A 21,270-nucleotide genomic window follows, 5' to 3' on the forward strand; every position below is an offset into this window, starting at 1 on the left:
CCATAGGTCGATTCCTCCAGCCATCTTGGACCATTTCTGTGCCACAGGCAAAGTTTTCTTCTTTCCAAACTTTATTTTGAAGCAAGTTCAAGGAAATTCAAAACAGCAAGGTTGAGTGGAAAAAATAAGAAGTCTTTTGTTCAGCATGTACAGTTTGAATTGTGTCAGGAAATATTGCTACTTCCATTTCATTACACTTTACTTTGGAGAAACCATTTTTTTTTTTTAACAAAGTCAGAACTCTTAAGTCAGGAGGCTGTCCATAGCTGAGTCTCATGGACAGATGGCCGGCTCAAACACATAACAAAGGATCTGTTGTGCTGTTGCCAATTCCATTTCATGAAATCTTTTTTGGTATAAACTGGAGAAAGCACTTTGTTCAGTTAAAGATTTTTTTTTTTTCCTGCCAGTTGTCTTTGCCAAGGTCAATGTTTCTATTACATGGGGGAAGTATACACTCCCCCTGGTGGCTCATTTACACATAGACATTTTTCTTTACCAAAAGACACAGGGATCTCAGTAGCTAAAATGCCCTAGGATGGTGTATGTTTATTTAACAAATATTTATTGAGTTTCTATCATGTGCCAGGCAATGTACTAAGTGACTGAATCTGGGAAGCCCAAGATCTTCCTCTGGGTCTGCTACATAGTAACCAGCCAATCGACCTGTTCAAGGCAGCCACTTCACCTTGCTGTGCTTCATTCATTTTCCCAACAATGAGCTGTATTATGTCTATGCTACTGATCGCAAAGCATAGCATCAAAGATCCAAAAAGATAAAATAGCAGCAAGAATGATCACATGTTGTAAATTAGATGAGGTCACTACAATGTGGAAAGTAATTTAACGTCTTCCTATTACCCTTAAAATAAAATCCAACCTCTTTTTATGGATTCAAAGACCCAGCATAATGTAGCCTCTGCCTCCTTGTCAGCCTCATCTCACACCATTCTCCCTCTGGAGAGTCTCACACCTTCATACTGGCCAACTTTCATTTTCTTAAATGCTCAGGAATTCTTTTGCTAACCATCAACTTTAAAAATAATTCCATTCATTATTTTGTTTTATAGAATGTTATTTTCCTTCATAGCTCTTATCCTGTATAGAAAGTATGTATATATTTATAATTTTGTTTATTAACTAACTTCTCTACTAAAATGAATGTTCCATAGGGCAAGTACCATGACTGCATAATTCACAGCTATATATCTTGCACCTGTAAATAGCATCAATTACAAAATCTGGGAATGAATGAAATCCATGGAATATTACAGAAATGTGAATTTATTATATAAAAATAATATAATGTGTAATATCTAAGAAAAAAAGGAGGAAATGCAGTCCAAGAAATAGGAGATTGGTATATTTAACAAGTATTATTGAAATATGAACTTTTAAAATTACGTGGATTGTGTATTCGGTTACATAATCTGTATTACATGACTGCTTAATTAAATAGAATTATAGAACTTTATAACCTAATCTAAGTTTGCAGCTGATAAAACTGGGGTCCAGAGACATGAAGTGATGGATCTAAGGTTATACAGAAGCAGAAACAAGACTAAAATGTATGTCTCTGGTTCCTGACCTAGAGTTCTTTTCTATATTATGCTTATTCATGTATGTCAATATTATTATAAGACCTCATTTGTTAAGGTTTGATAGATTTATTAAACTTCTGTATTAATTCTAGACTAGAGAGACTATAAACAAATTGTTCAATAATTATCAAGCATCTTCCATCTCCTAGAACTAAAATAGACATATATCTCAGCTCAACATCCTTCCTTCCTTCCTTTTTATTTTTCCCTTACTGAAAGCATTTTATCATCCTTTGTGTTCAGAGGGTACTTTCTATGCAGAAACTCATTCCCTCAGTTTGGGGAAGTTTTCTTGAATTATTTCTTTTATCATTTCTTTTCCTCCATTTCCTATGTTTTCTTTTTCTATTGGATTTTTCACTTCTGCTCTCATAACTTTAAGTAACAAGAGTTCTCTTATGCTTTTTGAATATTTCTTTTTATAACAAACTTTTCTTATTTCAAAGCCACAGTGTCCTTTCTTAGCTTTTTGAGAAAACAGATGGAATTATTTTTGAAAAAAAATATTTTTTTTTGCATTTTTTTATCTTCATGTTTCTTTTCCTCCATTAGCATGTTTTAGTCACTGTCTTTCATGCTGAGGCTTTCCTGAAATGTCTGGTGACCCATGGATGTCTATTCTTATTTAAGAGAGGATAGAGTTCCCAGATAAGGTAGGTAACACTCAGTTGAATCTGAATTTCAGTTAAACAATGAATACATTTTTAGTATGTCCCAAAGATGGCATTTTTATTTGCTAAATCTGGCAACTCTAAGAGAAAAGCAAGAAATAGCTAATGAAAGCTCTGTGTGCATGTGCAGGACTTGCTGACTGCTGGGCATTACTAAGATCTGGCTGAGCCATTTCATTAGAGGATGTCTGACCACCAGTTTCTTTAGGTCTTTACTGTTAAGCCGAGTCCCCAGACCAGAATCATTCAGGCTCTAGCCTAGAGGCCTGAAGCTTGGCTGCCACTGTCCTGGGAGCCAACGTAGGCTAGGAGGTTGAGGTTCTCATCCTTCAGGAGGTACACTTTTAGTAATTTTTGGTAATTCTCGTTGTTTTCAGTAGAGTATCCCTGCCCTCAGTAGTGTCTGACATGTCCTGTCTTGGATCTTTCTGATACATGCTATCCAGAAAGTAAGTCTTCAATCTCCTGCCAGGAGAGTGAGGGAACTGCTTCTTGAAGAGACTATTAACGAATCCTACATCTGCCTCAGCTTCATCCCCACTTTCACAGGTATTTCTTGCTTCCAATTTCTGAGCCTTTTCAGGATTTTTCTGAGCAAATCAGGTTGCTTCTGGGTTTCCCCCACTGTCAACTTAAATTTCAGCCTTCATAGGTCTGCTAAGCCAGTTACCACTCAACCATCTGCTTTCCATCTTCCAGAATGTTGTTGTTGTTGTTTTTCTTCTGATTCTTTTTATCCTTATGAGTAAATGTCTTTAAAATCAATCCCTTTACTGTCTTTTTAGTGGGCTTGGGGGATGGAATGTAATGTAAAGCATATGTTAAATCTGCCATCTTTAACTAGAGGCACAGCCATGAGTTTCAAAGTGACTACAGGAGAGTCATTTAATTCCTTTTTTCTCGATTTTCTTTTGTAAAATGAGAAGGTTAAGGGAGTTGGTTGTTGATGGATGCCACACAAAAATTTTATGATTATATAATCTCCTGCATTATTATTATTAACTGAGACCATCAGGTAACAACTTCCTAAACCTTCAAAACAAATTCTGTTTTCAGTTTTTTAAGGAAGAGACAAAGACATGGTCTACATTTTCCATAATATTAAGTCTTCTAACTGCCACTTGCCATGATGGCACCTTCAGCAAGGATTTCTCCGAAGCTTGTTTTCTCTCCAAATGTGGAAAATGATATCAACTTCTATCATAAGGCTGCTGTGATTTGCAGATGAGTTAATCCACCTGAAAGGATTCACACTGTGGAAAGTTGCTATGCAAGTGTTGATATGGTTCTTTTGGATTATTTATTTTCTCAGCACAATAGTTCTTGGTCTTTTTGAAGTCTTCTGTTCCTATAAAGCACTGAGTCTTCGAAGACATTAATAATGCTGTTAAAAGGGCCACTCATAACTGAAAACTGCTAATGCGTCAGGCAATCTGCTAATTGCTTTGTATACATTCTCTTTAATCTTTACAACCATCCTGCTAGGTAAGTCCTATTGAACCCATTTTACATATGAGAATATTGAGACTTGTGGAAGTTAATTCATTTGGCCAAGTTCACTCACTCAATAGATTTGGGATTCAAACTAGGTATTTCTGGCACCAAAACCAGAAATGTACTTTTTTCTTTTATGTCACAATGCTTTCTTAACTCTTTACAAACTGCAAACCACTAATATGTCTTGTAACATTGAGGCCAGAATGTGAATGAGCTTCACGTGACAGTGATAATTTGGTACCTTTCTAGTCTACAGTGGATTCTGAGTTCTGACCAGAAGAGTCTAGTGATCATGCTTTCTCCGGCCCCCTGCTTTGCTCCTGCTGTTGCTTTGCTTCACTTGCCATTTCTCCCTTTCTCTGCCCAGTGACCGTTTACCCACCGCGTGGGGCTCTGTTAAGGTCCAGCTTCTTTGTGGAGCTTTGCTTTCCTTCTCCAAGCAAAATTAGTTGCTCCCTTCTCTATGCTCTCTGAGCATTTTAGTTTGGACCATATAAAATTGCCTCTTTTTAATATTTTTTGACCTACAAATATGGCGATTTCATATCATTTAACCAAATATCTCTTTATCCCATTGTGTTCCAGTTGGGAACAGCGTATGTCTATCCCTGTCCCACTCCATGCCCCAGAATGTAAGCTCTATGACAGTTAACAGTAAGAGCTGACTTTCTGAGTGCTTTCTAGGGTCCGGGACTGTCCTACACACTTTACGTGAATTAACTCTTAATTCTCAGAGCAACCCTGTAAGGTTGATATTTTATAGGCATAGCACCATTTTATAAGTACGGCAACTGAGGCACACAGAAGCTAAATAACTTGTCCAACCTCATAAAACCTGGCTGAGTTTGGATTTGAGCCCAGGTAATCCGGCTTTAAAATCCAGAGTCATAACCACTTCTCTAAAATCCTTCTCTTACTATTCTATCAGGTTGTGTTTAGGTTACCAGAGTACTCCCCAGGACCTAGCCCAAGGCTGGGGGCCCAGTAGGTGCTTAACAAAGAGGTGAATGAAAGAATTTTCTATCAATTTATTAAGCACCTACTCTGTGCTCCCAGGTACTATGATAGTAGGTAAGCATGGACCAAGACAAATAAGGCCCAGTTCCCACCCTTATGAAGATTGTGGCCCAGCAGGGGACCCTGGAAACAATACAGCAGTTATATTGGAGAGCCAGACATCAGAGATAAGCCTTAGGAGAAGTATGAATGAATGACCTGCTAAGCACCTCAAGGTGGCACAGGAGACAGATGAGTCCTGAGGGAGGGACGGGTAGAATATCCACATGGAGGGCTGTCCAGGCTCAGCACAGACTGTTCCAGGCAGATGGAGCAGCCTATGCAAAGGCCCTGAGTGGGGGCAGGGGAGGGAGGAAAACAACAAAGCAGGGGGTGGGTGTTCAGAGCAGAGCAGGACTTGGGGCTCAGGGCCCAAGGGCCTGGATTTGGACTCCGACTCTATTATTGATTTCCTTATTGACCTCGGGTAGGTTTCTTACCTCTTTGTGCCTCAGTTCCTCTCCTGTAAAATGGGTGTAATATAGTACCTACCAGGTAGAATTCAAAGGAAGAATTTTCTGAGTTAATACCCACAAAGTGTTTAGAATAGTGTCTAGTTCACGGAAAATGCTCAAAAATAATTCCTAAGGAGTTAATTTTCCTGAGTGTGTAGAAGTTAATGAAAGAAAAGATTTGCTTCAGGCGAGTTAGAAGTTTGTGATTAGGGCCTCTAACTGGGTTCTTATAATTATAAAATAATTATAAAATAGTCATCATGTGTTGGGTGTTTGGTAGGTATCCCATGGCATGTTAACCTCAAAACAACATTGGGAGGACAGTGCTAATGTCCCCATTTTATCCATGAGTATGCTGAGGCACAGAAAGGTTAAATAATATTCTCACAATCAATGAGTGCATAGAAGAGATAAGTTTTAACGCAGGTACCTGCCTCCTGAGTCCTTAAGCTGAACCCTGCTCTCATTTTCTGATTTGCAGTTTTAAAATGGGAGTGGCAGGGACCCAAATCATTCATGGTTTACTAAGGCTATTTGAAAACAAACAAATGAAAAAGGACAAAGGATGAATAAATACTCATGTGGCATATTCTAGTTTAGTTATGTCACTCGTGTGATGTATTTTAGTTTCCATCTCTTGAGGCTTCTTTCAATGGATTGATGATGCCCCAATTCCCTTGAGAAAAATCAGTAAGACTTTGCATAGAGCTAAACACCACTCAGTTGTGGCTCAATGTTCAAGAAGTAATTGGTGGAGTTTTCTTCTTTCCTCATGTTTCATCTTCTTTTAATCCAAGTCAAAGAGTTCATCTAAGATTGAAGTCTTCAAAAGAAAGTATTTTTAAAAGAAAAAAAAATCCATAGAGCATGTCACTGGCAGAATTATACATAATTTTAGAAACGAAACAGTAGGGTGCAGCTTTAGAACTAAAGATTTTTGGAAGCCTAGAATGTTAAACCTGTATGAGACTTTAAAGAACATCTGGTGATCAAAGGGTTAAGGGAAAGCACCTGCTTTTGAAATTTGTGACCTTGGGTAAGTTATTTAAGGTCAGATTCCTTATCTCTTAACTGGGGATAATGATAATACTTGCCACAAAGGTTATGACAAGAAGAGTAAATGAGTTCATTCATGAAAACTTCTTCATACAATGTCTGGCAGACCGTGCACAGTTACTTTCCTAAGGTCAACCGACTAGCTAACGTCAGAAAACAGAATTCTCACTCCTGATCCTGTTTTTCAAGCATGTTTTTTGTTTTAAATGGCAGATTATTATGAACATTCTTAACATGATTGATATTTGAGACCCAGTGTGTGTGTTTGCTTCTAGGAACTAGATTCATTCATATTCATTTTCTGTTCTTTTCTGATATTATATTAATTCTTTACATAGAAAATCTTTTTATTAATCTCTGAGTAAAATAATTAGTCCTAGGTCAAAGCCAGGAAGTTGAATTTATGGTATGTATCCTTTTAAAATTATTATTATCTTAAACTACAGGGGAAAAAAAAGCAGCACCCGATGTTAAAACTCAAATATGTGTGTTTGTTTTTAGCTGAAAATTCCAAACAGAATTACTGAAGCATTAAAAATCTTCAGAAATATCTGTAAGGTGATGGAATCCCAATTACCCTGATTTGATCTTTACACATTATGTGACTGTATCACATTATCACATGTACCCAATAATATGTATATGTATTATGTATCAGTAAAAAATAATAATTAAAAAAATAAAAAAAATAGCTGTAGATGGAACTAGTAGACAGTGGTAATGAGTCTGGAATCTGAAAAATGATCTAATTGCAAGGCTTAACGTCTAGCATCCTTTTGTTTTTTTGAAATTAAACCACGCCATAAAGACTGAGAATCAAGTTCTCCTGAAATTGCAGAGTCAGAAGACATCTTGTCTCCTATTCATTTTATATTTTGAGGCACAGGTTGATCAGTGAAATTTTGTCATGGGCTAGAGAGATATGACCGCCCCTCCCATTGTTTTCTTCTAGCCATGCTTTGCTGAGGGGTTTAGAAGAGATTCATAGTGGAGGGAATAGGATTAGGGGCTAACTGTATTCTGAGAAAAAGCATGTAATTCCAACAGGTCACCAGTAAATCATTTCCCAAGGAGGGCCCTTGTCTTTGAAATCCTTTCTCACTCCTGGTCTAACAAAGCCCTAGTTCATTGAACCTCAAAGGATGATCCTAAGCAGCTGGTTTCGGCTGGCCAGCTTTGATGGCTGGGGCGTTTGAACTGCAGGCGGGGGTTAAAAGGGTCTATTTCCATTTAATTGTTTGTATATCTGTTCAGGATTCATCTCAAGGAAGAATGGGCTTCACCCTGTGGGAAATGAACATGTCTCTGTGAGTATTATGGGGGCTTACACAAAATCAAATCACTTTTTCAAGAGCCCAAGTTGATATTTTGGTGAATTCATTCATCTGATGCTCTGGTGCTTCTGTGGTCCGTTTGGTGTGAGCGAAGAGTTATCTGCACTTTCACCTCTCTGTGCCTTTAAATTCCTGCAGTCTGGAAGGCCCCTTCTCACCTCCACAATTTGCTCAGTCCTGCTCTTCCTCTAAAGAGTCCCTCCTGTAATCTTCCCAAATCATTTACCTTCAAAATTCAAGGGACAAGATTTTAGCACTGCTTTGGTGTCCTGGAAGAGGAGCACAGAGACCAGTGCCCTCTGGACTTGATTTCACTTTGGAGAAAGTTGAGAGTGAATCACAGGATGAAATTTCATGATTTTAGTCTTGTCTTCAAGGAGAAGGATTAATTTTTTTCCATAATATATCGCTTCCTGTCTGGGCTGAAGCATTGCAGAATTTGATCTCACTAGATTAGATTAGAATATAAATTCACATCCTTCTCTGCATCTGCTATGATACCAGTAGGTACAGCAGGCCTGCAGGTAGAGCATTATTGATATTAGAAGCAGATCTGGTTTACTGCTATATCCTGAGTGCCTAAGGCAGTGTCTGCCATATAGTGGGTTCTCATTCATTTAAGTAAATAAATGAATGACCTGTTGTCTGATGTTTAGTGATATTGAGCATTTTTTCATATATCTGTTGGCCTTTGTATATCTTCTTTCGAGAAATACCTATTCATGTCCTTTGCCCATTTTTAAATGAGATTATTTGTTTTTGTTTACTGTTGAATTGTTTGGGTTCCTTATATATTTTGGATATTAACCCCTTATAAGCTATATGATTTGCAAATACTTTCTCCCATTCCATAGATTGTCTTTTCACTCTGTTGATTGTTTCCATTGCTATGCAGAAGCTTTTTAGTTTAGTTTGATACAATCCTAGTCTATTTGCGCTTTTGTTTCCTGTGCTTTTGGGGTTTACCCAAAAAACCATTGTTTGGACCAATTTCATGGAGATTTCTCTCTATATTTTCTTCCAGTAGTTTTATAGTTTCAGGTCTATGTTTTAATCTTTAATCCATTTTGAGTTGATTTTTGTATATGATGTGAGAAAAGGACCTAATTTAATTCTTCTGTATGTAAAGATCTTTTTTTTCTCATCACTATTTGCTGAAGAAGCTATGCTTTCCCCATTGTATGTCCTTGGCATCTTTGTCAAAAATCATTGACTGTATATATGTGAGCTTATTTCTGGCCTCTTTATTCTCCTTCACTGGTCTATGAATGCTTTTATGCCAATACCATGCTGTTTTGATTGTTATAGTTTTGTAGTATATTTTGAAGTCAGATAGTGTGATGCCTCCAGCTTTATTCTTTCTGCTCAAGGTTGTCTGACTATTTGAGATCTTTTGTGGTTTCATATGCATTTTATGATTCTTTTTTCTATTTCTTGAAATACTTCATTGGAATTTTGATTACATTGAAAGTGTAGATTGCTTTAAATAAAATTAACAATATTAATTTTTTCAATACATGAACATGGGATACCTTTCCATTTATTTGTCTTCTTCAATTTCTTTCATCAATGTTTTATGGTTTTCGTGTACAGGTCTTTCACCTCCTTGGTTAAATTTATTTCTAAGTGAAGTTTTTTTTTCTTTTTTGTAGCTATTGTGAATAGAATTGTTTTCTTTATTTCTTTTTTGGATAGTTTGTTGTTACTGTATAGAAACACTACTGATTTTTGTATATTGATTTTGTTCCCTGTAATTTTACTGAATTTGCTTATTCTAATAAATTTTTGGTGGAGTTTAGAGTTTTCTACATATAAGATGATCTTGTTTGCAAATAGGGACGGTTTAAATGATTTCCAATTTGGATGCCTCGTACTTCTTTCTCTTGCCTAAGTGCTCTTAGATTTCCAGTAATATGTTGGATAGAAGTAGCAAGAGTGGACACCCTTGTCTTGTTCCTGATCTTAGAGGAAAAGCCTTCAACTTTTCACCATTGAGTATGCTGTTAGCTGTGACCTGTGACTTTGTCATATATGGCCTTTATTGTGCTGAGGTACATTTCTTCTATACCTAATTTGTTAAGAATTTTTATCATGGAAAGATGTTGAATTTTGCCAATTTTCTTTTGTATCTATTGAGATGACCATGTGGTTTTTGCCCTTCATTCTGTTAATGTAGTGTGTCACTTACATAAATTTGTATATGTTAAACCATCCTTGCAGTTCAGTTTTGACCACTGCAATTCACGGAAGACACTGTAGGCTTCCTGGATGCAACCCCAACCACAGTTCACTCTCCCCTAGAAGCTTTCAGTGATTCAATTAGATCTGTGTGTGTGTGTGTGTGTGTGTGTGTGTGTGTGTGACTCAATGAGCTCTAAGTGGAAGTTGCTTGATGGGACTTCACGGACAGCTTACTCAAAAAATTATATCCATAAAGTGTGGTTCTTTGGCATTTAGTTTTTCCTGCCTTCTTCTGACCACCTGAAATGCAGAGGGATTTGATTCCTGTTGGTGTAACAGCCATGTTGTGACCATGAAGCAACAACCATGGTACCATCACTTTGAAGACAGTGAAGCAGAAAATAGAAAGAAGTTAAATCTCTGGAAGCATCTTTGGACAACTACATCACCCTGGACAAATTTTCTGGCTTTTTGGTATGTGAAAGAAGAAAATGCTTATGTGTTGAAGCCATTATTTTCTGTTTCTTGCAGCAGAAAGCATTATTAGATAATATACTATTCATACCTATATGGAACTGTTTGTGTAAATTGTGAATGTTTTATACAAATGAATGGAAAATGAATACACACACACACAAACAAAAACAAACAAACAAACAAACAAAACCCAAAACTGGTAAGAGGCATATTTCCAGCCCATACTAGAAGAGAAATAAAAGTTTTAAAATTTCTTTCCCCAACATTATGAAACACTAGGGTTATTCCCTATGATAGTAAGCAAATAACACTTTGTTCTTCAAATATTAAGAAGGGGCTTCTTGACTGATAATATCTGTTTAATGAAAGTTTCTTGGTTAAATTAAATGCTGCTTAAATTTCACAGAGATGACATATTTTTAGGTTTCTGTTTAAAGGAAAAGGTCTCCATAGTTGGCATGTATGACATTTATGTGCTTGACACCATGGTGAGCTCTCTTGTGTGCTCTCTCTCTTTATGCACACACACACACACACACACATATCTCCTCAGCTAATCTGTTAGTCCTGTATTAGACTTAAGAGATAGGTACTAGTTTTTTTCAGTATATAGAGGAATATTCTAGGCTTAGAAAGATAATTTTACCCAAGGTTAAACCAAAATTATTGGGGGCAAGCAACAGAAATTAACTTGGCTGATGTAAGTAGAAAAAGAAATGTATTTAAAGGACATTATGTAACTCAAAAATTTGGGGGAAGGCAGGAATACCAAGTTCAGGAACTACTTAGCTAGAGTCAAGGTCCATTGACACCACTAACACCCAGGCCACTGATACTGAACCTGGGACATTGCCACTGGCACCACTGCAGTGCAGCCCTAGGAACTTGGTCTTGCTACAACCACCGTCACAGCTAAAGTGGATTCTATGTGGTCTCTGTTTCTCAGTCTCAATAGCTCCTAATTTAGAAACTTGTCTGACTTTGTCTGTCTACTTGGTAGATTCTACACCTCCTGCTGAAAGTTCAGCTGTAAGGGAGGTTGGAGAGATAGCATGTGCTTTTCAAAGTGGGAGGTGAGCCTTCCTCATAAAGACTTGTAAAAGGAAGGAATTTTCCAAACACTGGAAGGGATTTTAAATATTAGCCAGCTAAAAACAATGATTTTTGCACAGCTAAGTCAGAATTCAAACCCAGATCTCTCTGACAACAAAGTGCAAATTTTTAACCATCATATTGAAAGGATCATAATTTGTAGAGAAGAATCTAGCTCACACACTTTTAATATATCAGGGTTCCCATTTGATGAATTTAGGGGGATGAAAACACTATTGTGTGTATTTCTAAGTCACCTTTTTCCTTTATTCTCTTTAGAAGTTTCATCAAGGATCTGGTGGCATTTCCATGGGATGGACTGATTTATTATTTTCTTTGACAACTATGTTGACAGTTTTATAAGCTGAAATGAAGACATGGTATATCTGTTGAGAAGAATACATTTCTATAATGGGCAGACCTGGTGGTGTGAAATGAGGTTTGGAACTAGAATCATTAAGAAAGAATCCTTCACCTCCCCTTACTCTTCTGACAGGTTTCCATAGATATGATGAGTCTTGGCTGAACTATCTGGCTGTTCTCTGCTCTTGCGTACTCACACACCCCCTTGTCCCTTGGGGGTGAGTGGCAAATCTGGGTGATGAGAACTTAGGACATCTTTTTTTCTAATGGGTGGAGTCACTCTCAAAGGTCTTGGATCGCGCTCTGTTTCTTCCTGGTGTTGCTTCTGACCCTCGTTTCCTGTCTCCATGTGGAAACACAGAGGCTTGGAGGAAATCACCTCTTTTGGCTGCTGTCCCGTGGGGTCAGCTGGGAGCTGAGGAGGGCTTGAGACTAGCTAGACATGTAGGCTTAGGGGCTAACTGGAGACCCACTTCTCGTTACAGGGAGTCTCCAGGTCTGGCATTAGAGAGAGAGTGGGAAGCCCCATTTTGTGTTCACCAATGCAGTTTACCAGATACCCTCTATTTTCACTTTATTGGGTTATTGATAAGGTCAATATTTTGGTTTCTATGTGGCTATTCATACGTTAGTCTTAAGCTCTGAAGAAACTTCAGATTTAGGACCCCTGGATGCAAATATATCTACTTAATACATCTGGCAAATCCTTTAGTTCCTCCAAGTCTCAGTTTCCCCAGCTATGAAGTGGGGATAATAATATCTGGTTCACATATATAACCACAGTAAGGGCTAAAAGAGATTGTTGAATGTGTAACGTGGGCCATGTGCATGGTAAGTACTCCAACCATGTGAGCTAAAAAGGTATTTTTAAAAAGATAGGGACTATGTACCTTTTAAAAGAAAAAATAGCTTGTTGAAAATGATAAAAAAGAAAATCAGTGTAAGTTCTAATTTGGTAGCATTTAGACAAAGTTTATTTAATTGCATGTCATTTTCCCCCTTAAATGTAGCTATTATTGAGTGAGTACTTATTCTATGCCAAATACCTTAGCAAATTATCTTATTTAGCCCTCACAAGAAACCTCTGAATTTAGTTCTATTAAAAGTGGTTCCATTTTATAGATGAGAAAACTGAAGCTTAGATAGGTTCAGTAGTAAGTGGCAGGCCTGGAGTTGGAGCTTGGGCCTGTCTGGCTCCAGAATCAGTGCTCATAACCATACACTCTTCAGAGGCAACAGAGGAAAATGTGGCCCAGCCCCTCCCATCACGCGATTGCACATCCCCAAGTGGTAGAGTGTGAATGAGGGAAGTTAACTTTCCCTGTGAGCAGTGAATCAGAATTCAGATCTAAGTCTATAAGCTGTAACACCTGCAATCTGAGATGCTAAGCAATGTCACCTTTCATCCTGGGTTCTGTGTAACTTGTCTGCACAGGTGGATGTGTTCCAAATTCTGGCACTGAGGTCCATAAGAGAATAGTGAGATGGGGCGCTAACTGCTCAGGCCATCTGGATGCCCTGTCAGGACTCTTTGGTTTGTTTACTCATCTCAGTTTGCTACATAAGTGGCAAGGAAAGTGGTCAGGAGCCTGGTTTCATTTGGAAAGCTCTGGGACGTTATCTTCCTAGGTTTTCCCCATCTGCTGAGTCTGATACCTATTCAGGGGCAAAGTTCTATTGAATAAGCAAGTTGTGTTTCAAGGCAGCCATCCAGTTCCAGAACAGTCCATCTATTCAGAATCTGATCTCTTGGCAGTGGGGCTCCCAGGATTACTGTTATGATGATATGTTCTAACTCTTTTTTTACAAGTAGGTTCCCATGAAAAGAGTGGTGTTGGTGTTGGATGTCGTTTCTAGCAGCAGTTTTCCTGGTACTGGCTACAGGGACTGAGCGGTAAGATCTAATCATACCAAAGGAGTCCTAGCAAGGGATAGGGTGGGAGTGGTACGGTGCAGTAGGGAGCTGCATAACTGAAGGGCCAGGCACAGGCCTGCCATGAACCACGCATAACTATCATGACCACACACAGTGGTCTTGGCAGGAAGGATCTGCAAGGCTGGGAAGAAACTGTGTCTCCTGTGTGTGTGTGTGTGTGTGTGTGTGTGTGTGTGTAATGGAGGTGTGCTCTCATCAGACTTTCTTTTAAAATAGATCCCAGACCCCAGAGTTCATCTGATAAGGATCTAAGCCCCCTTTAGTGTTGTCTATTTTTTTTCTCCTTAAGTTCTGCCTTCAGGCTTCTCAATGTCTTAAGATTTGAGTTCAGTATATTGGTAATTGAAATAATGCCACTATTAATTCACACCCATTCATTTACTAAGAATCATTGATCAAGTGCGTCTCGTGTGTTAGGCAGTATGCTGGGTGTTGCAGGTCAAGGCCACTATGTGCAACCTACACAACCATCCATGGCTGTCCTTCTTTAGGAAACAGAAGAATATAAACAAGGTGTAGTCCCTGCTCTCAAGAGACTTAGCACCTACGGCCTGGAGAAGAGTTAAATGGCAGGTGGGAGGAATGAAAGATTCTTTTCAGCTGGGAGGTTGTAACATTTGAAATGGGTGTGAGGATGGATGTAGGATCAGGGCACATGGAAATGTGGGTGCAGGTGATGGCCTTGGAAAGAAAGCATAGAGGAGCAAGTTGTAAAGGGACAGGAACTGGCCATCTGTGTACACAGAACAATGAGGTAAAGGATGTGTGAAGAAAAGTAGTAAGAAATAAGGCTGAAGTTAGGTTGAGATCTTGAACTCCAAGAGTTTGCATTCGAGTAAGAAGTCATGTGGGTGAATTAATAGATATTGAGTTAGAATATCAGTAAGGAAAGAGACTGGTATCAGGGAACTGGGTAAATATTTGTCATTTAACCATCTTTATGCTCTGATTCAAGCTCTCGATTTTGTATATTTTACATGACACTGGTGCTTTCTAAAGCAAACTATTCAAAGTGAGCCAGGCTTACCATTAGGCAATTATATATACAAATTATAATTGGAGCATGTTTTTGTGATTTGGCTCAATCTCTGTGGGTGAATTTATTTATAATTGAATTTTACATCTTGTCATAGCTTTTAAAAAAAATTATAGAAGAAATAGCATTTCAGTGTTTGAGAAATTCCTAGCAATGCTATTGTGGGCCATTTATTAGATGGTAATGCTCTTGTGTTACTCCACCTGCTTGGGCCAAGGGAGTTATTGATGGTAGTGGAGGTTTCCTCCAACCTCATTGATGTTTCCTTGCATGTGGAGTAGGCATCACTAATGGGACACTCCTGGATATTGTCTCATTTCTTACTTCTCCTGATGGAAGTGGGGTAGATCATCTGATTGGTGAGTTTGGGAGGGGAACTGAGTATGCATAGTTCAGCCACTCTCTCCTGAGTATGAGCTGCCTGCAGGAACCATGTGTTCTGCACTGTGCCTCCATGCCTGTAAGCTTTCCCAGGGTGACATTCCACATCTGGAGACCTATAGTATTCATACTGCTTGTCATAGGTGGGTAAATTGGTCTCAGTCTGGAGTTTGGCATTAGGAAGCCTATTTGCTTAGTGTTTCAAACAAAACTCTGAAATATAATAATAAAGGTGGTGTTTTGATGTCTCATATGCCCTACTTGCTGGTCTTATTTCTTAATTGGCTCCGAAATTGGTCAGAGGAAGAATGCTCCTTATCGGGCCTCTGTAACTTTAGCAATATGGTGTGTGTGGGCGGGTGGGTATTTGCGTTTTCACAGAAAGTATGATGGTATTCATATTTTGCACAAAAGGAGAATCTGTTTCTGTCTCCAACTCCAAGGAGAAAGGTACTCTTTCTGCCAGATAAGGTCAAACATGCATATTCCAGCCCAGTGTCCCTGTGGAACATGCCAGTTCCCAGGAGTGAACATAGTCATCAAAGAGAACTCAGACTCACAGTGCACCTGGGAAAGACAAAACTACAGCCTCACACAACCCCTCTCCTTACTAGGAAAAGCTGTCAGGCAGCATTTTGCAAAAGAAAGCAACATCTTCTGTAAGAATCAAACAGCAAAAATGGCACTTCAAGCAAATCATAAGCGAAGATGAACTCCTATGGGTCATTGATCTTAAGAACTATGGTAGGCTGAATAATGGCCTCCCAAAGATGTCCACATCCCAATCTCCAGAGCCTGTGAGTATGTTCCCTTACACAGCAAAGGGGCTTTGCAGATGTGTTTATGTTAGGGATGTTGAGATGAGGAGGTTAACCTGGATTATCCAGGTGGCCCAATGTTATCACCAGGGTCCTTATGGGAGGGAGGCAAGAGGGTCAGAATCTCAGAGGAGGTGTGAGGACAAAAGCAGAGGCTGGGAGTCAGGAGACAGATTTGAAGATGCTGTATTTCTGGCTTTGAATATAGAGGAAGGGGCCACCAGCCAAGGAAGGTAGGGGGGTCTAAAAGCTGGGAAAGGCAAGTAAATAGATTTTCCCTGAGAGCCTCCAGAAGGAATCAGCCTTGGTAACACTTTGATTTTAGCCCAGTGAACTGATTTTGGACTTATCACAGGACTGCATGAAAATAAATTTGTTTTGTTTTAAGCCAGTAAATTTGTGGTAATTCATTACAGCATCCAATAGGAAACTATTATGAGGACCCTAAAACAAGAATTAAACATTACAGCAAGGACACCTAGAAGAAGTGGATCCAGTTCTGGAAAACTAACCCCTTAGCCACACTGGCTAAGACTTCTCACCAGCTATTTAGTAAGAAGGAACTGAACACTAATATGAGAACTTTCATACTGCGAATGTTTATATAATTCGTTGTGTAAGGGTTTGTGTAGCTGATCATGAACTTAGACTCTTAGACATTCTCAACCCTTTCCTCAAAAATTGCTAGCTAAAAAAAACCTTTTAGGCATTGTTTTCTATATTTTTTAACCTAAATAGACTTTACTCATAATTAGAATCAGAGGTCTGGTGTTAAGAAGGGGCAAATAGGTAAAATCTGTTTTACAGAATTCCATCTTGAGGGAACCTATTTCTGACTGGGAGTGCAGTTTGTTACCATATAATAATTGGTTCAGTCAATTTTTTTGTTTAAAATTCTCTTTGGTTCCCAGTTACTCACAAGAGAAAACCCACATTTCTTATGCTAGGACAGTGGTGAGGAAAATTTCCTTAGTGGGAAGAACTTTGAGCAGCATGTTTGAGTGTCTCCCTGGAGTGAGAGACAGCCAGAAGCATGGATCTATAATGATGTATGGGCAGTTGGATGGTCCAGAGGCTTAGAAGGAACAAGATTGGAAAATTAGTGACAAGACAGTCTGGGGAAGAAGTATGTGGACAATTTTCTGAATGGGCACAGACCGTGAAGATATTTGTGTTCCATCTAAGTGCCCACCACAGGTCATTCCTGTAGAAGAGATGATTAATAATCAGGTGAACAAAATGTTGTACTCTGTAGATGTCAATCACACTCTTTCCCCAGCCACCCCAGTGCTTGTTCATTGGGTCCATGAACAAAATGGTCTTGGTGGCAGGAATGGGCTTAACAACATGGACTTCTCTTTATTAAGGCTCACTTAGATAGCACTACTGCAGAGTCAATCTGCCATCAGCAGGGACCAAGACTGAGTTACTGATATGACCATTCCCAGGGGAACCAGTGAGCTACTTGATGGCAAACTGAGTACATTTGACCTCTTCCATCATGGAAAGAACAGAGATTCACATTCACTGGAAGAGACATATATTCTAGGATATGGATTTGCCTTCCATGCCCATAAAGCTTCTGATAGTACCATCATCCATGGACAGAATGCCTTATACATTGTCATGGTATTCTGCACAACATTGTATCTGATCAAGAACCTCATCTCACAGTGAAAGATGTGCAGCAATGGACTCATGTCCATGAAATTAGCTTGTCTTATCACACACCTCCATGACCTAGAACCAGGTGGCCTAATTGAAAGGTGATTGGCTTACTGAAGACTGGTCACGGCACAGGTTGGAAGACAACATTCTGCAAGGATGAGATTATGTATTACATAATGTGGTATATGCTTCAAATCAGACACCACTATTATCTTCCCCATAGTCAGCACACATGGGTCCAAGAATTAAGGAGTAGAAGTGGGGGTGTTTCTGTACTAGTTTCCTAGGGCTGCCATACAATGTACCACAAACCGGGTGGCTTAAAACAACAGAAACTTGTTCTGTCACATTGCTGGAGTCCATAAATTGGAAATCAGGGGGTTGGCAAGGCCACATTTCCTGTGGAAGCTCAAGGGGGAAAATCCATTGTTTTTTGCCTCTTCCAGATTTCTGGTGCCTCTTAGCATCTCTTGACTCGTGGCTGCATCATTGCAATCTTGTTGTCACATTGCCCCTTCCTCTTCCCTCTCTATCTCCTCTGTATGCCTCTGATAAGGACACTTGTTATTGGATTTAGGACTCAATGGAATAATCCAGATGATCTCCTTATATCAAAATCTTTAACTTAATACATCTGCAAAAACTCTTTTCTGAAATAACTTGACACTCACAGGTTCCAGGGCATATCTTTGTGAGAGCCACCATTCGACTCACTACAGCTACACATCAAAATCATGGGGCAACCTTAAAAAAAAAAAAAAAAGGAGACATTCTTTGATTTCACCCCAAGCATTCTGACTCAGTGTTTCTAACCATAGGATCTAGGTGCCTGTATCCTCAGGTGATTCTTATGCAGCTAGTCCCTAGATTTGCATTAAAAAACCACAGTCCATTGCATGCATCAACATTGGTCCTTGAATCTTGTATTGGGAGCATCACCACTTGCTAGCTGTATTACCCGAGATAAGTTATTTAACCTCTGTGAGCCTGAGTTTTATCTGTAAAATGGAGATAAAAAAAAGACTTCTATCAATGGGTTCTTATGAGAATTAAATAAATTAATGCATGCAAAATGCTTAGAACAGTGCCTGGCACATAGTGAAATAACTAAGTAACTGCTATAATCATTATTATTACTATTATTGTTATTAGTGATGTGAGAGCTGGTTCCCCTGCCACAGCTTCCATCCCACTGTATTTGGGGGTCTTGCCCCACCACTTCCCAGTATCGGATACTACACTTGATCTTAGCCAAAAGGCCAAGAAGCGATACTTCCCAGTATCAGGAGGCCACAGTCCTCTCTCAACTGCAGCAGGAACGGTTGTTGGTCACCACTGTGCCAGTGCTTTGTCCTTACTAACTTTCAAATCATTTATCTTAAAATTTTAACCCTGACAGAATACCACTTCTGAAATAATTTTTTTCTCAACCGTATTTGGATAAGGTAGTCTGATGTATAACTCACAAATCCAAAGAAAGATAGACATAGGTTGGTTTGATTTTCTAGACTGTCATAAAATACTATGTACCTAACATATAATAAGGGCATAATCATTTTTTAATAATGGCATTGTAGAGTGTTATTTGATGACTATACCTAATGAGACTATTAGAAAAAGATGTCAGGCTGGGCACAGCGGCTCACGCCTGTAATCCCAGCACTCTGGGAGGCCAAAGATGGAGGATTGCTTGAGCTCAGAAGTTCAAAATCAGCCTGAGCAAAAATGAGATCCTGTATCTACTAAAAACAGAAAAATTTGCGGGGCATTGTGGCATGTGCCTGTAGTCCCAGCTACTCAGGAGGTTGAGGCAAGAGGATTGCTTAAGTCCAGGAGTTTGAGGTTGCATTGAGCTACAATGATGACACTGCACTCTACTCAGGGTGACAGAGCAAGACTCTGTTTCAAAAAAATATAAATATAAATATAAATAAATAAAATGATGTCTATTCAATTTAATAACTATTTATTGAGCTTTTTGGGGTATGTATGCCAGACATTGTGCTAGATCAGAGGTCGACAAACTACATACCCTGTGGGTCAACTGTGGCCCACAGCCTGCTTTTGATGATAAAATACTATTGGAACACAGCCACATCCATTTGTTTACACAACGGTTGCTTTTACACTATAATCACAGAATTGAGCAGTCACAGCAGAGATCATATGGCCCATGAAACCTAAAATATTTATTGTCTGGGCTTTTACAGAAAATGTTTGCTCACCCCTTTGCTAGATGCTTAGGCTACAAACATGCAAAAAGATCATCATGCCTGCTTTCAAAGAGTTTACAGACTAGGGACAGAAAATAAAACAAAAACTTGATATAGTGGAGAAATTTCTCTACTAATTGTGTGAACCACGTGAATGAGATTATAAAGGAAGAAATGATTAGTTCTTTCTATTAGGGTCATTAAAAATTCAACCTTTGAGGAGGAGATGAAATTTAAGGTGAGCATCACACTGCATAAGATTTTTCTCAGTGGATAGGAAAAAAGGTATTTTAGATGAGGCTTCAGTAAGACCAAGGCAGGCGGGGAAGTAAACAGAAAGAATGGGAATCACTCATTAAGTTGCCTCTTGCAGGGGTGGCATCTGGTGTGGGGCAGGGACAGAAAGGGTAAGCTAGGGTAGTGGCGAGTGGATCCTAGAAAGAGGGAAAGAAAAGCAAAACTCTATGACGTGGGAATCCCATTCCATCGTATTGCAGCCTTCATCAGAGCTGCTGCGGCATTCAGGCTGACTCACTATTTTACAAGTGATACGGTTATCTTTAACCATGTAAGGATGGGGAGAATCGTGGGGTGGTGCCGGTCACTGTGACATTAGCCTCCTAATTTATGTCTGTGTAAAGACGTTTTCATGGCAAAGTTATATTTTATGATTGGGAAACTGTGAAGACTCCTTCCCTAGAATTGCTTACCATTCAATAGGAACTTTATTTTCCGAAGCATGGTGAGGACAACACAAAAGAGAAAGTCCAAAGATAAAGGAAGAAATATCTTGAGATTCCCTTGCACGGTCATAAAAAATGACAAGTAAATGAGTTTTGGATAGAAGATGGGACAGCCTATCATTTTTGTAGGAAGGGATGTTCTAAGAAGAGCGTTTTCACTGGGAAAGCTGTGTGAATGGCCCCTCACTTAGGCCATAAGAAATGCTCTGCTTTTCAGCATTCTTTTGTCCTTGAAATCTGTCTTCTTGATTGCCCTTTCCTTGAACTCTGAACGCAGGTGGGAGATGGATTCAAGCTCCACAGTGTTCTGTTGAGAGAAGAAAGGTGAAGTGGGAAGGACATTGGGGAAAGTTGGGAGAAACTCTTCTGGGGCTACAAAGTCATAAACATAATTACTCCATCATAATTTGCATATGGTTCAGGATATGTTTCAGCATATTGTGTTTGGTCCGTTCTTTGGATTATTTCTAATTGTTTGCTATTACAAATCAATCTTGAATACAGTATCATTTTCTTAATAAAGAATTGCAGGACTGGGTCTACTCCTTTACTTTGCTGTGTGGCCTTCAGCAAGTTCTTTTATCTTTCTGGGTGTCGGTTTCTTCATCTGTGAAATAAGAACGTTAGAAGGGTAGCACAGAAGGGTAGAAGTGCGTTGGATTTGGGTTAAAAGATTGTGTTTCCCAAAGCAG

The 21,270-nt window shown here is 39.0% G+C and overlaps 1 pseudogene; it reads right to left on the reverse strand.

Annotated features, from left to right (window-relative positions):
* Nucleotides 1–18,675: 18,675 nt before the first annotated feature.
* On the reverse strand, nt 18,676–18,893 carry LOC138397828 (U2 spliceosomal RNA; annotated as a pseudogene).
* Nucleotides 18,894–21,270: the final 2,377 nt, after the last annotated feature.

This window comes from Eulemur rufifrons, chromosome 16 (assembly GCF_041146395.1).
Source record: "Eulemur rufifrons isolate Redbay chromosome 16, OSU_ERuf_1, whole genome shotgun sequence".
NCBI lineage: Eukaryota > Metazoa > Chordata > Mammalia > Primates > Lemuridae > Eulemur > Eulemur rufifrons.